Source organism: Heterodontus francisci, chromosome 28, assembly GCF_036365525.1.
Source record: "Heterodontus francisci isolate sHetFra1 chromosome 28, sHetFra1.hap1, whole genome shotgun sequence".
In the NCBI taxonomy this organism is placed as follows: domain Eukaryota; kingdom Metazoa; phylum Chordata; class Chondrichthyes; order Heterodontiformes; family Heterodontidae; genus Heterodontus; species Heterodontus francisci.
The window spans coordinates 5,961,366-5,979,560 of record NC_090398.1 but is presented as its reverse complement, the minus strand read 5'-3'; positions in this window follow the sequence as shown (position 1 = coordinate 5,979,560).

Sequence of the window (18,195 nt, the reverse complement as noted above, 5' to 3'; positions counted from 1 at the left end):
AGAAAAAGAAAGAGAAAGAAAGTCAGAAAGAGGCAAAGAAAGAGAGAGAAAGTCAGAAATAGGCAAAGAAAGAGTGAGAAAGTCAGAAACAGGCAAAGAAAGATATGAAGCAGAAAAGCAGAAAAAGAAAGATGGAGAAAGTCAGAAAGAGGCAAAGAAAGAGCGAGGAAATCAGAAAGAGGCAAAGAAAGAGAGAAAGCAGAAAAGGAGAAAAAGAAAGCGAGAGAAAGTCAGAAAGAGGCAAAGAAAGAAAGAGACAGCATAAAAAAGGAAAAGAAATGTGAGGGAAAGTCAGAAAGAGGCAAAGAAAGAGAGAAAGTCATAAAAAAAAGAAAATGAGAGAAGAAGTCAGAAAGAGGAAAAGAGAGAAAAAGCAGAAAAAAGAGAGATAAAGCAGAAAAAGAGAGACAAAGAGTAAAAGGTTCAAGAGGTAGAGAAAGTCAGAAAGAGGCAAAGAATAAGTCAGAGAAATGGAGAAAGGACTGCAAGAAACAGAAAAGACAGAGGAAAGAGAAACAAAGAGAAATGACAAAACAAAAGTGGAGGAAAAAAAGGGAAGGGAAAGAACGGAGACACAAACAAATTGTAGACACCAGAGACACAGACAGAATACCAGTGGGAGAAAGATACACAGAGAATCACTGAGAGAGACAGAGAGAAAAACACAAAAATAAAGAGATTGAGATTGAGATGGCCAGAGAAAGCCAATGAGACAGAAAGACAAACAATCAGGCAGAGAGAAACAGAGAGAGAAAAAACACAAAGTGAATGAGGGAGGGAGAGAGAGAGAGAGAGAGAGAGAGAGAAAGAGAGGGAGAGAGAGAGAAACAGAGAGAGAAAGAGAGATTGAGGGAGAGATGGCCAGAGAAAACCAATGAGAGAGAAAGACACACAATCACTCAGAGAGAAACGGTGAGAGAGACAAACACAAAGTGAGGGATAGAGAGAGAGAGAAACGCAGAGAGTTAGAGAGAAACACAGGGAGGGAGAGATGGGAACAGAGATATGGAAGAGAGAGAGAGTGAGGGAAAGAGAGATTGAGGGAGGGTGAGATTGAGGGAGGGACATCAATGGCATAAGCCGAGAGGATGGACCACTACCCTGGCCCAAACAGAGACAAACCTGCCAGGCTTCTGTGAATCAGGCACAGGAATAGCGCCACAAGATGGCATTTAATTCACCGGACATTGGGCATCCCTTATGTACTCTTCTCTGAAATCTAAGTCATGCCATCAAATGCCCGTTAACTTTGACCAGACACTATGGTAGCGTACAAAAGTCGGAGACGAGCCACAATTTGCGGCCTGAGTCTGATAGCGCACAGAGTGTTAAAAATATATTTTTGATCAGCACTGCTGATAACTTTCTCCTGATCGGGGATGGGGGGGGTGGGGGGGGTGGGGAAGTGGCCGACAGACCAGTCCTCTGAGAATGATGGATCAGCTCCCATACCAAGTGGATACAGTACTCGATGGACTGTCCCGGAACGTGTAGAATTGGTCAGAGTAGATCATGTGGGCCAACATGGAGACCTTGCGGGTAGGTATAGCCTGGGTAAAGATCTTATAATAGTCCTGAGGAGGGAGACTGAATACCAATAGTTAAGCAAATGGAGATCAGCCGTCTTTGGCAGCAAGATAATAACTGCCCTGTGTTACAAGAGGGGCCTCTCAGTTGTTGCTAAGCTTTCCCCCGAGACCCGTGCATAATCGACCTCCACGACGTCCCAGAACATCCTAAGGAGCTCCACTGTCAGCCCATCCATACCGGGGGATTTATCCATCGAGAGCTGGTGGAGGGCGACAATCAACTCGCGCGACTTTACAAGAGGCTCCAGCCAAGGCTGACCTTCAGCAAGTTCTCCCACAAAACTCTGGATGGAACCTGAGATAACATCTTGCATAATACGTTCAGACTGAGGGGTCCATTCCCTCTGTTTCTGCAACAGAGGATCCATTGCCGGGAATCAGCTCCAGCCCCACCCATCATCATTTTTCTAGTGAGTGGAAGAAGGGTGAGGCCCAGTGCAAATCTTCCAGGATCCAGATGCACAAACTCATGTACGTGTCTCAGGACTTCAGGAGCTGCAGGTCCTTCCATACACCTTACTTTTGTACACCTGCTACAGGACGGGTCCACAATGGCTGGATCGAGATGGGGCTCGAAGTCCTGCACCTCCCTCTCCAGAGCCTCGACCTGGGCTGCCACTTCTTGCCCGACCCATATGTGTACTTCTGACAGAAGGCACGGACGTGAATCTTGTTTGCCTCCCATCGTCGCCAGGTGAAGGTGATGGATTCAGGATGGAGATTCTGCAAAATATCCACCAAGCTGAGGGAGTTGTTCAATTTCCTCAACATGTCCACTTTTGCATAATCAAGCTGGGGACTAAGTGAGTCCTCACCTCGACGATAAACATGAAGCTCCTGCACTTCCCCCCACCCCACCGCCAGCCCGATGCACTTCTTTAAAGAAGCGTGATAACAATGCACTGAGCCTGGACGCCTGAAAATTTATGCCACCCCCGGAAATGGCAAACTGGAGTAAGCCGCTCGGACAAGCTCCTTGAACCTCCAGGACGTCCAGTTGAAAAGTCAGGGCCATCAAGTTAGCCACTGCACTAGAAATAGGGTAAAATAGGAGGGCGGTGACTCATGTAAATCCCACAATGCTATACCAGGATCTAGGTCGCTTTGTTTCCCATAACGGTGCACTTCTCCTTCTGGAAACTTACCATGTACCTCCCTTCCCTGAGGACTGAGAGGAACACCTGGAATTGCGACTGCATGACTGTTTCCACATCTGTGCCCTTCCCCATTATTTTAGCAGCATAGATGGATCTAATGAGAAGCGCCAAATTCGAACACTTAGAATTCAAGCATTTAGAAGAGCAGAAAAGCTGCTGTAATTTAAAACCTGGAGGGACCTGTTTGGATAATGTCCATTTAACACAAATTGCATTAAATGTCTTTCACTATTCACCTCAAGTGTACAGAAAGTTCAGAAAATGACTGAAAATGTCTCGCTGCAGGTACCTTGAAATTCTGGTAAAGAGATTATGTTTGAGAGGACTGTTTGACTGCAGTTTGAGGAACAGATAGTTTTTATTCGGATTTTCGATTCCACTTGTGGGACAAACCCTGAAACTAGAGCCAAGTTAATGATGCAGCCAAGAGAATCTTTATAACTAGTGAAATTTCACACAAGAATTCTGTCCCATATTTACAGTTATATTTGTTAATGATTATTTAATGTTGTTGTACTTTTGCATTCGCCTGTAATCGATCGAAAAAAATACTTAACATTTACCAGTTCATTGTTACAAAGGATTACAAAGTTGGAAAATGGCCATTTAATACAAACTGTATGAAGGATCTTTCACTTTTCACCTCCAGTTTACAGAAAGTGCAGCAATCAAAACCTCCAAATTCTGATAGGGCTTTTGTGTCTGCAATAAAGTATCACTTGTTTCCCTTTTCTTTCTGACGGTTTCTTGCCTCTGCTTTCCTGGGGGATTTGGAGGGATTTTTGTTCGTCGCTTGTCCAATTTCAGGAGCTACCAGTGACTCTGCAGCTGCTGTCCTGGAGAAATAAATTGCATTCAAAGTCTTTCACTCAGTTTGGAGACATGAGGAGAGATTGCTTCCAATAGCGCAGAGGGGCCAGGAAGCAGAATGCACAGATTCTAGGTAATTGGTAATCTCTGAACTGTAGACAACATTAGGAAATAAATAAATAGGCAGAGAGTTGTTTTGGTCTGGAAATCACTGTCTGGCAGCTTGGTAAAAGCAGATTCAATATTAACTTTCAAAAGACATTTGGATCAACACCTCAATTCCTCTTATTTATAGTAGGGAAGATACCAGCACAGAAAGGGAAGTGAGAAAGAGAGAGATGGTATAATTTTAGTTATGAACCACATTCAATGGTTCCCTTTCATCTATAACAAAAGTAACATACTCAAAAAATTCCAATAGGTTTATCAAACATGATTTCACTTTCATAAATCCATATTGTCTCTGTCCAATCCTATTATTTTTAAGTGTCTACTAATCACATCGTTCATAATAGATGTTAACATTTTCCCGACTATTGACATCAAGTTGACAGGTCATAAATAATGAGGTTGCATTTTCTACTCTCCAGTCTGCATGGTCTTTTCCAGAATCTATAGAATTTTGGAATATAACCACCAATGCATCCATTATCGCGAAAGCCAACTCCTTCAATATTCTGGGATGTAGCCGATCTGGGCCAGGCTTTTTATCAACCTTCAACCCAGTTAACTTTTCGTGTACTACTTGTTTATTAATACTAATTTCATTTAGTTCCTTATTGTTACAAGTCCCTTGATTTCCAAGTATTTCTGAAAGAGTTTCTGTATCTTCCTCCGTGAAGACAAACACAAAGTAATTGTTTAGTCTCTTTACCATTTCCCTATTCTCCATTATAAATTCTCTGGTCTCCACCTATAATAGACTCAAATTTGTCCTTGGTAATCTTTTTCTCATGACATAACTAAAGAAGCTTTTGCTGTCTGCCTGTATGCTTCTCGCTAGGTTGGTTTCAAACTCTCTTTTCCATTTCTTTATCAGTTTCTTGGTAATCCTTTGCTATATTCTGAATTGCTACCAATCCTGGGGTTTACCATTTATACTGGCAACCTTTTAAGCTGCTTCCTTTGATCTAATACAATCTTCGAACGTTTTTATTAGCCACAGTTGATTCACCTTTCCTGTTGGGTTGTTGTGTCTTCGAGGAATATAAATTTGTTGTAGACCAAGTAACACTTTTTTAAATACCAGCCTTCATCTGTCGACTGTAAAATCTTTTAGTGCAATTGGCTAATCTACCATAGCCAACTTGCCATTCATACCTTCATTTTTTTTTTTTATTTCCAAAATATACTTTATTCATAAAAATCTGTAAAAATTACATTGCCAAACAGTTTCCAAACAGCACGAAAAAATACAAACATTGCAAAAGAGATCAGTTTCTTTCAATAATGTCATGAGTTTCTTCCCAACCCTTCCGTTTCACAATTGTCATGTCAATTACAGTTTTACATTTACAGCAATTGAGAATATTAACGATACAGTTCGAGGGGTTTCCCATGGTTCCAGCCCCTCAGTCCAGCTTGGTGGGGGAACCTTACACTGTGGTCTTTCCCCATTGAGCCTTTGCTGCGGCTGCCCCAAGCTTTAGTGCGTCCCTCAGCACGTAGTCCTGGACCTTGGAATGTGCCAGTCTGCAACATTCGGTGGTGGACAACTCTTTGCGCTGGAAGACCAGCAAGTTTCGGGCAGACCAAAGGGCGTCTTTCACCGAATTGATAGTCCTCCAGCAGCAGTTGATGTTTATCTCGGTGTGCGTCCCTGGGAACAGCCCGTAGAGCACAGACTCCTGTGTTACAGAGCTGCTTGGGATGAACCTTGACAAAAACCACTGCATCTCTTTCCACACCTGCTTTGCAAAGGCACATTCCAGGAGGAGGTGGGCGACCGTCTCTTCCCCACCACAGCCAACGCGGGGGCACTGTGCGGAGGGGGCGAGACTTCGGGTGTGCATGAAGGATCTGACGGGGAGGGCCCTTCTCACCACCAGCCAAGCTACGTCTTGGTGCTTGTTTGAAAGTTCTGGTGATGAGGCATTCCGCCAAATGACTTTGACGGTCTGCTCGGGGAACCATCCGACAGGATCCACCGTTTCCTTTTCCCGTAGGGCCTTGAGGACATTCCGTGCAGACCACTTCCTGATGGACCGGTGGTCAAAGGTGTTTTTCCGCAGAAACTGCTCCACGAAGGATAGGTGGTACGGCGCCGCCCAACTGCATGGTGCGTTCCGCGGCAATGTGACCAGGCCCATCCTTCGCAACACCGGGGACAGATAGAACCTCAGCACGTAGTGACACTTGGAGTTTGCGTACTGGGGATCTACACATAGCTTGATGCAGCCGCACACGAAGGTGGTCATCAGGATGAGGGCCACGTTGGGTACATTTTTCCCGCCCATGTCCAGAGATTTGAACATCGTGTCCCTCCGGACCCGGTCCATTTTAGATCCCCAGACGAAGCGGAAAATGGCTCGGGTGACTGCCACGGCGCAGGAGTGGGGTATGGGCCAGACCTGCGCCACGTAGAGCAACAACGTGAGCGCCTCGCACCTGATGACCAGGTTCTTACCCACAATGGAGAGAGATCGCTGCCCCCACATGCCCAACCTTTGTCGTACCTTGGCTACTCGCTCCTCCCATGTTTTGGTGCACGCCCCGTCCCTTCCGAACCATATCCCCAGCACCTTCAGGTAATCTGACCTGACGGTGAAGGGGACAAAGGATCGGTCAGCCCAGTTCCCAAAGAACATGGCCTCGCTCTTGCCGTGGTTAACTTTGGCTCCCGAGGCCAGTTCGAACTGGTCGCAGATGCTCATCAGTCTGCGCACGGACAGCGGATCCGAGCAGAAGACGGCGACGTCATCCATGTACAGGGAGGTTTTGACCTGAGTGCCTCCGCTGCCTGGGATTGTCACCCCTCTTATGCTCGCATCCTTCCTAATAGACTCAGCAAAGGGTTCAATACAGCAAACAAACAAGACTGGGGACAGAGGACAGCCCTGTCTGACTCCAGATTTGATCGGGAAACTTTCAGATTCCCACCCGTTGATTGACACTGCGCTACTGATGTTTGTGTAGAGCAGTTGGATCCAATTGCAGATTCCCTCCCCAAACCCCATTTTGGAAAGCACGTCCATCATGTAGGTGTGCGATATCCTGTCAAAAGCCTTCTCCTGGTCCAGGCTGATGAGGCAGGTGTCCACCCTCCTGTCCCGTACGTAGGCGATCGTATCCCTGAGTAGCGCGAGGCTATCAGAGATCTTTCTGCCGGGTACAGTACAGGTCTGATCGGGGTGGATCACCAACTCCAGAGCAGACTTGACTCGACTGGCTATGACTTTGGACAGAATCTTGTAATCAACATTAAGCAGTGAGATGGGCCGCCAATTTCTGATTTCTACCCTCTCCCCCTTCTGCTTGTAAATGAGGGTGATGATGCCTTTTCTCATGGGGGGGGGACCTTCATAGTTTCGTTTGTTCAGATTTAACACCCTAGCTTCAGAATGAAATATACCGCGTTCACACTGAATGCAAAATTCAATCATGTTATGGTCACTATTTCCCAAAGGCAAGGTTATTAATTAGCCCTTTTTCAAAACATGATAACACTAAATCTAAAATAGCCAGATCCCTAGTTTGTTCTTCAATATATTGCTCCAGAAACCCATCTCTTAGACAGTCCATGAATTCATCCTCCACAACATTAGTGCTGATTAGGTTTAACCAGTTTATATGCAAATTGAAGTTGCCCACTATTTTTGTATTACCCATGTTGCATGCACCTCTAATTTCCTGATTTATTCAGTAACCAACATCACTGCTGTTTGGTGGCCTAAAAACAACTTCCACCAATGTTTGCTGTTTCTTAGTTCCACCCATACGGATTCTACAGCTTGATCCTTCTATCTAAGATTCACTCTCATTCATGTACTGATCTCGTCCCTTATTAGAGCACTACCCCACCTCCTTTTCCTTTTTGCCAATCCCTCCTAAATAACGAATAGCCTTGAATATCCAGTTCGCAGTCTTGGTCAACCCTCTAACCATGTCCCTGCAATGGCAATTAATTCATAGCCATTGACCTCTATTTGTGCCTTCAAGTCGCCTACATTTCTGCAAATGCTTTCGCTTTGTGTGCCTTTGAATTTCACTTACTACTTTTCAAATTCCTGTTACAAGTTTTGCTTCTCCCCAATCTTCCCTTCCTGCCACACTCAGATTGTAATATCCCTTATTGCTAGCTTGCTTGCTTGCCTTCTCCTTTCTTCCCAAATTATCACATCGTCCCTCACGTGATCCTTCGACCCTATTATTTATTTTATAGCCCTCTCTAACGTCCGAGTTTTCTGACTCGCCAGAACACTGGTCCAGCATGGTTCTGTTGAAGAATGGCCCAATGGTACAGCTCCCATTTACCCCGTGCTGGTGCCAGTTCACCACAAATCAAAACCCATTTCCCCCACGCCAATATTTGAGCTACGCATTTAACTCTCGATCTTATTTGCCCTACTCCAATTTGCACGTGGCTCAGGTAATAATTCAGAGATTAATGGTTTTGAGATTCTTCCTGATAGTTTAGCCCCTCGCTGTCTATGCAGAAACTCTTTCCTAGTCCTATCTATGTCGTTGGTACCCTTGTGGACCACAACAACTGGATCCTCCCCCAGTCACTGCAAGTTGTTCTCCAGACCTGAGCAGACGTCCCAAACCCGGGCACTGGACAGACAGAATAGCCTTCTGGACTCTTACCTTTGGCTGCAGAGAATGGTGTCTCTCCCCCTGATTATACTATCTCCTAGTACCACCACAGTTCTATTTTTTGCAATGAATGGCTTTCTGTCCCACGGTCTGCACCACGGTCATTTTGCTCATGCATCATGCAGCCCTCGCTCTCATCCATTCAAGTAGAAAGAACCTCAAACCTGTTGGGAAATTGCAAGGGCTGAGGCTCCTTCGCTGCTGCCTTCGAGATCTCCTTACCTCCCTCGCTCACAGTCACACCTTCCTGGCTTTGATCACTGAAAAAATTAGAAGACCCTTTCCAAAGCGACTAACTTCTGGAACAGAGCATTCAGGTAACTATCCCCCTCCCTGTTGCTTTGCAGTTTCATCGTCTCGGCCTCTAGCTCATTGATACTGATCAGAAACTCCTTGAGTCACAGTTACTGCAGATATGTTTACCCTGGATCACACTAGCGCCCACCAGCTCCCATATACTGCGGCTGCAACACACCAACTGCCCCCATCACCTTTATAATGTGTTTATTAATTTATTTTATCAATTAATTTATCATTACTAAACACCACTACTACTAAGCCCCACTTCGAGGAAGCTTTACTACTGCTGGTAAAAGGTACAACAGTTAAAAGAACCTTGCTAATAGATGACCTGAATGTCAGAAGATTCTTATGGTTCCTATTCCAATTAATGCAATACAAAGCCCAATTGAAATGCCTTAGTTTAGATAAGAAAGAAAAAAAGAGAACATGTGACTGCCCAAACATTTACCTTCTTTGCTGGAAAATTACACTTCAATGTCTCTTTCCTGCTCTGCTCCAAGCTGCCACATTTCCACATTCACACACTGACTTTATTTCACTCAAGTGAATTCTCCACTCGGTGCGCCACTCACTCGGTGCAGTTTGAAAACCTGATGGCTTTTACAGAGACTCTGATAAGTCACTTTCTAACCAGCGAAGCTTCCCGCTACAAGAATTAACAACTATCGAACCAGGGCGGCACAGTGGCGCAGTGGTTAGCACCGCAGCCTCACAGTTCCAGGGACCCGGGTTCGATTCTGGGTACTGCCTGTGCGGAGTTTGCAAGTTCTCCCTGTGTCTGCGTGGGTTTCCTCCGGGTGCTCCGGTTTCCTCCCACATGCCAAAGACTTGCAGGTTGATAGGTAAATTGGCCATTATAAATTGCCACTAGTATAGGGAGGTGCTAGGGAAAATATAGGGACAGGTGGGGATGTGGTAGGAATATGGGATTAGTGTAGGATTAGTATAAGTGGGTGGTTGATGGTCGGCACAGACTCGGTGGGCCGAAGGGCCTGTTTCAGTGCTGTATCTCTAAACTAAACTAAACTGAGGAGGGTGTTCACAGGGGGAATTACAAAGGAGGCTGTGCACAAGGGAATTAGACAGGAGGATTTTCACAGTGGGAATTCGACAGGAGGATGTTTACAGGGGGAATTATACAGGAGGGTGTTCACAGGTGGAATTAGACTGGAGGGTGTTCCCAAGGGGAATTACACTGGAGGGTGTTCCCAGGGGGAATTAGACAGGAGGGTGTTCACAGGGGGTATTAGACAGGAGAATGTTCACAGGGGGAATTAGACAGGAGGGTGTTCACAGGGGAATTTGAGAGGAGGAGGTTCACAGGAGGAATTCGACAGGAGGGTGTTCACAGGGGGAATTTGACAAGAGGGTGTTCACAGGGGGAATTCGACAGGAGGTTGTTCACAGGGGGAATTAGATAGGAGGGTGTTCACAAGGTGAATTAGCGAGGAGGGATTTTCAAAGTGGGAATTAGAGAGGAGGGATTTTCAAAGTGGGAATTAAACAGGAGGGTGTTTACTCGGGGAATTAGACAGAGGTTGCTCACAGGGGGGATTAGACTTGAGGGTTTTAACAGGTTGCATTAGACAGGAAGGTGGTCACTGGGGGAATTAGAAGGGAGCGTGTTCACAGGGGGAATTAGACAGCAGGGTGTTCACAGGGGGAATTAAACAGGAGGGTAGTCAGAGGTGGAATTAGACAGGAGGGAGTTCACAGCTGGAATTAGACAGGTGGGTGTTCACAGGGTGAATTAGACAGGAGGGTGTTCAGAGGTGGAATTAGATGGGAGGGTTTACTGAGGTGGAATGAGACTGGAGGCTCTTCACAGGGGAATTAGACAGGAGGGTTTTCACAGGTGGAATTGGATAGATGGATCAACACATGGGAATGAGACAGAGGGTGTTCACAGGGGAAATTAGACAGGAGGGTCATCACAGCGGTAATTGGACAGGAGGGTGTTCACAGGCGGGATGAGGCAGGAGGGTGTTCACAGGGGGAATTTGACAAGAGGGTGTTCACAGGGGGAATTTGACAGGAGGGTGATCACAGGGGGAATCAGACAGGAGGGTGTTCACAGGTGGAATTGGACAGGAGGGTGTTCACAGGTTCAATTAGAAAGGATGGTCTTCACAGGGTGAATTAGACCGAAGCATGTTTCTAGGGCGAATTACACAGGAGGGTGTTCACAGGGGGAGTTAGACAGGAGGGTGTTCACAGGTGGAATTAGACAGGAGGGTGCTCCAAGGGGAATCAGACTGGAGTGTCATCACAGCGGGAATTTGACAGGAGGGTGTTTACAGCGGAATTAGAGAGCTGGGTGTTCAAAGTGGGATTTGGACAGGAGGGTCGTCACTGCAGGAATTAGACAGGAGGGTGTTCACAGGTGGAATTAGACTGTAGGGTGTTCAGAGTTTGAATTAGACAGAAGGGTGTTCACAGGAGGAATTAGACAGGAGGGTGGTCACAGGGGGAATTATACAGGAGGGTGGTCACAGGGGGAATTATACAGGAGGGTGATCACAGGGGGAATTAGACAGGAGGGTGATCACAGCGGGAATTAGACAGGAGGGTGATCACAGGGGGAATTATACAGGAGGGTGATCACAGGGGGAATTAGACAGGACCGTGATCATGGGGGGAATTAGACAGGACCGTGATCACAGGGGGAATTAGACAGGAGGGTGATCACAGGGGGAATTAGACAGGAGGGTGATCACAGGGGGTATTAGACAGGAGGGTGATCACAGGGGGGAATTAAACAGGAGCGTATTCACTGGTGGAATTAGAGAAGAGGGTTTGCACAGGATTATTAAACAGTAGCTTGTTCACAGGCTGATTTAGCCAGGACGGTGATCAGTGGGGGAATTAGACAGGAGGGTGTTCACAGGAGGAATAAGACAGGAGGGAGATCACAGGAGGAAAAAGACAGAAGGGTATTCACAGGGGGAGTAAGACAGGAGGGTGATCACAGGGGTAATTAGATAGGAGGGACTTCACAGGGGGTGTGAGACCAGAGGGTGTTCAAAGGGGAAATTAGGCAAGAGGATGTTCACAGTGGGGAATCGACTGGAGGGTGTTCACAAGGGAAATTAGACAGAAGGGTGCTCACAGGGGGAATTAGACTGGAGGGTGCTCACAGCGGGAATTAGACTGGAGGCTGTTTGCATGGGGAATTGGACAGAAGGGTGTTCACTGGGGGAATTAGAGAAGAGGATTTTCAAAGGGATAATTAGACAGGAGGGTGTTCACCGGGGGAAATAGGCAGGACGGTGTTCAAAGGGGGAATTAGACAGCAGGGTGCTCACAGGGGGCATTCGACAGGAGCTGTTCACACGGGGAATTAGACAGGAGGGTGTTCACAGGGGGAATTAGTCAGGAGGGTGTTTGCAGGGGAATTCGACAGGGAGCTGTTCACAGCTGGAAATGGACTGGTGGGTTTTCAGAGGGGAAATTTGACAGGAGGGTGTTCAGAGGCTGAATTAGACAGAAAGGTGATCACAGGGGGAATTATACAGCAGAGATTTTCACAGGTTGAGTTAGACAGGAGGGTGTGCACAGGGGGATTGTGGCAGGAGTCCCATCACAGCGGGAAATAGACAGGAGGGTGTTCACATGTGGAAATAGACAGAAGGGTGATCACAGGGGGAATAAGACAGGAGTAGGTTCACAGGAGAAATTACAAAGCACGCTGTTCTCTTGGGAATTAGACAGGAGGATGTTCACAGGGTGAATTGGACAGGAGGCTGTTCACAGGCAGAATTAGTCAGGAAGGTGATCATAGGGGAATTAGACAGTAGGGTGTTCACAAGGGGAATTCGACAGGAGGGTTTTCACAGGTGGAATTAGACAGGAGTGGGTTCACAGGGGGAATTAGACAGGAGGGTGTTCACAGGTGGAATTAGACAGGAGGGTGTTCACAAGGCGAATTAGACAAGAGGGTGTTCACAGGTTGATCTAGACAGGAGGGTCATCACGGGGGGAATTACTCAGGAGGATGTTCACAGGTGGAATTAGACAGGAGGGTGTTCATAGGTGGAATTAGACAGGAGGGTGTTCACAGGTCGAATTAGACAGGAGGGTTTTCACAGGTCGAATTAGACAAGAGGGTGTTCACAGGTCGATTTAGACAGGAGGGTCATCACGGGGGGAATTACTCAGGAGGATGTTCACAGGTGGAATTAGACAGGAGGGTGTTCACAGAGGGAATTGCAAAGGAGGGTCATCACAGAGGGAATTTAACAGGGGGTGCTCTGAGCGGGAATTAGACAGGAGAGTTATCAGAGGCAGGAATTAGACAGGAGGAGGTTCACAGGGGGAATTAAACTGGAGGGTGTTCACAGGGGGAATGAGACAGGAGGGTGATTGCACGGGGAATTAAAAAGGAAGGTGGTCAATTGGGGAATTAGACAGGAGGTTGTTCACAGGGGGAATCAGACAGGAGGGTCATCACAGCGGGAATTAGACAGGAGGGTGTTCAGAGGGGGAATTAGACCGGAGGGTGTTCAGAGGGGGAATTAGACCGGAGGGTGTTCAGAGGGGGAATTAGACAGGAGGAGGTTCACAGTGGGAATTTGGCAGGAGGCTGTACACTGGGGGAATTAGACAGGAGGGTGTTCACAGAGGGAATTGCAAAGGAGGGTCATCACAGAGGGAATTTGACAGGGGGTGCTCAGAGCGGGAATTAGACCGGAGGCAGTTCAGAGGGGGAATTAGACAGCGGGAGTGTTCACAGGGCGAATTAGACAGGAGGATGATGACAGGGGGAAATAGACAGAGGGTGTTCACTGGCAGAAATAGACAGCAGCGTGTTCACAGAGGGAATTACACAGCAGGGTGTTCACAGTGGGAATCAGGCAGGATGGTCAGCACAGCGGGAATTAGACAGGAGGGTGTTCAGACGTGGAATTAGACCGGAGGCAGTTCAGAGGGGGAATTAGACAGCGGGAGTGTTCACAGGGCGAATTAGACAGGAGGATGATGACAGGGGGAAATAGACAGAGGGTGTTCACTGGCAGAAATAGACAGCAGCGTGTTCACAGAGGGAATTACACAGCAGGGTGTTCACAGTGGGAATCAGGCAGGATGGTCAGCACAGCGGGAATTAGACAGGAGGGTGTTCACAGGGAGAATTATGCAGGATGGTGTTCAAAGGGGGAATTAGACAGGAGGAGGTTCACAGTGGGAATTTGACAGGAGGCTGTACACTGGGGGAATTAGACAGGAGGCTGTTCACTGGGGGAATTAGACAGGAGGGTGATCACAGGGCGATTTAGGCAGCAGAGATCTTCACAGGGGGAATTGGACAGGAGAGTGTTCACAGGGGGAATTAGACAGGATGGTGCTCACAGAGGTAATTAGACAGGAGGAGATTCACAGTGGGAATTTGGCAGGAGGCTGTACACTGGGGGAATTAGACAGGAGGCTGTTCACTGGGGGAATTAGACAGGAGGGTGATCACAGGGCGATTTAGGCAGCAGAGATCTTCACAGGGGGAATTGGACAGGAGAGTGTTCACAGGGGGAATTAGACAGGAGGGTGATCACAGAGGGAATTAAACAGGAGCGTGTTCACTGGGTGAATTAGAGATGAGGATTTTCAAAGGGATAATTAGACAGGAGGGTGTTCACCGGGGGGAAATAGGCAGGACGGTGTTCAAAGGGGGAATTAGACAGCAGGGTGCTCACAGGGGGCATTCGACAGGAGCTGTTCACACGGGGAATTAGGCAGGACGGTGTTCACAGGGGGAATTGGACAGGAGGGTTTTCACAGGTAGAATTAGTCAGGAGGGTGTTTACAGGGGAATTAGACAGGAGGGTGTTCACAGGGGGAATTAGACAGGAGAGTGTTCACAGGGGGAATTAGTCAGGCGGGTGTTTGCAGGGGAATTCGACAGGGAGCTTTTCACAGGTGGAAATGGACTGGTGGGTTTTCAGAGGGAAATTTGACAGGAGGGTATTCAGAGGTTGAATTAGACAGAAGGGTGATCACAGGGGGAATTAGACAGCAGAGAATTTCACAGGGGGAGTTAGACAGGAGGGTGTTCACAGGGGGATTGAGGCCGGAGTGTCATCACAGCGGGAAATAGACAGGAGGGTGTTCACATGTGGAATTAGACAGAAGGGTGATCACAGGGGGAATTAGACAGGAGTAGGTTCACAGGAGCAATTACAAAGCACGCTGTACTCTTGGGAATTAGACAGGAGGATGTTCACAGGGTGAATTGGACAGGAGGCTGTTCACAGGCAGAATTAGTCAGGAGGGTGATCATAGGGGAATTAGACAGTAGGGTGTTCACAAGCGGAATTCGACAGGAGTGGGTTCACAGCGGGAATTAGACAGGAGTGGGTTCACAGGGGGAATTAGACAGGAGGGTGTTCACAGGTGGAATTAGACAGGAGGGTCATCACGGGGGGTATTAGTCAGGAGGGTGTTCACAGGTGGAATTAGACAGGAGGGTGTTCACAGGGGGAATTAGACAGGAGGGTGTTCACAGGGCAAATTAGACAGAAGGGACATCACGGGGGGAATTAGACAGGAGGGTGTTCACAGAGGGAATTGCAAAGGAGGGTCATCACAGAGGGAATTTGACAGGGGGTGCTCTGAGTGGGAATTAGACAGGAGAGTTATCAGAGGTAGGAATTAGACAGGAGGAGGTTGACAGGGGGAATTAAACTGGAGGGTGTTCACAGGTGGAATTAGACAGGAGGAGGTTGACAGGGGGAATTAAACTGGAGGGTGTTCACAGGGGGAATTGCAAAGGAGGGTCATCACAGAGGGAATTTGACAGGGGGTGCTCTGAGCGGGAATTAGACAGGAGAGTTATCAGAGGTAGGAATTAGACAGGAGGATGTTCACTGGGGGAATTAGACAGGAGGCTGTTCACAGTGGGAATTAGACAGGAGGATGTTCACTGGGGGAATTAGACAGGAGGCTGTTCACTGGGGGAATTAGACAGGAGGGTGATCACAGAGGGAATTAAACAGGAGCGTGTTCACTGGGTGAATTAGAGAAGAGGATTTTCAAAGGGATAATTAGACAGGAGGGTGTTCACCGGGGGTAATAGGCAGGACGGTGTTCAAAGGGGGAATTGGACAGGAGGGTGTTCACAGGAGGTATTAGGCAGGAGGGTGTTCACAGGGGGAATTAGGCAGGAGGGTGTTCACAGGGGGAATTGGACAGGAGGGTGTTCACAGGTGGAATTAGTCAGGAGGGTGTTTACAGGTGAATTAGACAGGAGGGTGTTTACAGGTGGAATTAGTCAGGAGGGTGTTTACAGGTGAATTAGACAGGAGGGTGTTTACAGGTGAATTAGACAGGGAGCTGTTCACAGGTGGAAATGGACTGGTGGGTTTTCAGAGGGGAAATTTGACAGGAGGGTGTTCAGTGGCTGAATTAGACAGAAGGGTGATCACAGGGGGAATTAGACAGCAGAGATTTTCACAGGGGGAGTTAGACAGGAGGGTGTTCATAGGGGGATTGAGGCCGGAGTCTCATCACAGCGGGAGATAGACAGGAGGGTGTTCACATGTGGAATTAGACAGAAGGGTGATCACAGGGGGAATTAGACAGGAGGGTGTTCACAGGGCAAATTAGACAGAAGGGACATCACGGGGGGAATTAGACAGGAGGGTGTTCACAGAGGGAATTGCAAAGGAGGGTCATCACAGAGGGAATTTGACAGGGGGGTGTTCACAGGGGGAATTAAACTGGAGGGTGTTCACAGGGGGAATGATACAGGAGGGCGATCACACGGGGAATTAAAAAGGAAGGTGGTCAATTGGGGAATTAGACAGGAGGTTGTTCACAGGGGGAATCAGACAGGAGGGTCATCACAGTGGGCATTAGACAGGAGGGTGTTCAGACGTGGAATTAGACTGGAAGGTGTTCAGAGGGGGAATTAGACAGTGGGGGTGTTCAAAGGGCGAATTAGACAGGAGGATGATGACAGGGGGAAATAGACAGAGGGTGTTCACTGGCGGAAATAGACAGGAGCGTGTTCACAGGGGGAATTACACACCAGGGTGTTCACAGTAGGAATCAGGCAGGATGGCCAGCACAGCGGGAATTAGACAGGAGGGTGTTCACAGGGGGAATTATGCAGGATGGTGTTCAAAGGGGGAATTAGACAGGAGGAGGTTCACAGTGGGAATTTGACAGGAGGCTGTTCACTGGGGGAATTAGACAGGAGGCTGTTCACTGGGGGAATTAGACAGGAGGGTGTTCACAGGGGGAATTATGCAGGATGGTGTTCAAAGGGGGAATTAGACAGGAGGAGGTTCACAGTGGGAATTTGACAGGAGGCTGTTCACTGGGGGAATTAGACAGGAGGCTGTTCACTGGGGGAATTAGACAGGAGGGTGTTCACAGGGGGAATTATGCAGGATGGTGTTCAAAGGGGGAATTAGACAGGAGGAGATTCACAGTGGGAATTTGACAGGAGGCTGTTCACTGGGGGAATTAGACAGGAGGCTGTTCACTGGGGGAATTAGACAGGAGGGTGATCACAGGGCGAATTAGGCAGCAGAGATATTCACAGGGGGAATTCGACAGGAGGGTGTTCACAGGGGGAATTAGACAGGCGGGTGATCACAGAGGGAATTAAACAGGAGCGTGTTCACTGGGTGAATTAGAGAAGAGGATTTTCAAAGGGATAATTAGACAGGAGGGTGTTCACCGGGGGTAATAGGCAGGACGGTTTTCAAAGGGGGAATTGGACAGGAGGGTGTTCACAGGAGGTATTAGGCAGGAGGGTGTTCACAGGGGGAATTAGACAGGAGGGTGTTCACAGGGGGAATTGGACAGGAGGGTGTTCACAGGGCGAATTAGGCAGCAGAGATATTCACAGGGGGAATTCGACAGGAGGGTGATCACAGAGGCAATTAAACAGGAGCGTGTTCACTGGGTGAATTAGAGAAGAGGATTTTCAAAGGGATAATTAGACAGGAGGGTGTTCACCGGGGGTAATAGGCAGGACGGTGTTCAAAGGGGGAATTGGACAGGAGGGTGTTCACAGGACGAATTAGTCAGGAGGGTGTTTACAGGGGGAATCAGTCAGGAGGGTGTTTACAGGCGGAATTAGGCAGGAGGGTGTTCACAGGGGGAATTGGACAGGAGGGTGTTTACAGGTGGAATTAGTCAGGAGGGTGTTTACAGGTGAATTAGACAGGAGGGTGTTTACAGGTGGAATTAGTCAGGAGGGTGTTTACAGGTGAATTAGACAGGAGGGTGTTTACAGGGGGAATTAGTCAGGAGGGTGTTTACAGGTGGAATTAGTCAGGAGGGTGTTCACAGGGGGAATTAGACAGGAGGGTGTTTACAGGTGAATTAGACAGGAGGGTGTTCACAGGGGGAATTAGACAGGGAGCTGTTCACAGGTGGAATTAGTCAGGAGGGTGTTTACAGGGGGAATTAGTCAGGAGGGTGTTCACAGGGGGAATTAGACAGGAGGGTGTTTACAGGTGAATTAGACAGGAGGGTGTTCACAGGGGGAATTAGACAGGGAGCTGTTCACAGGTGGAAAT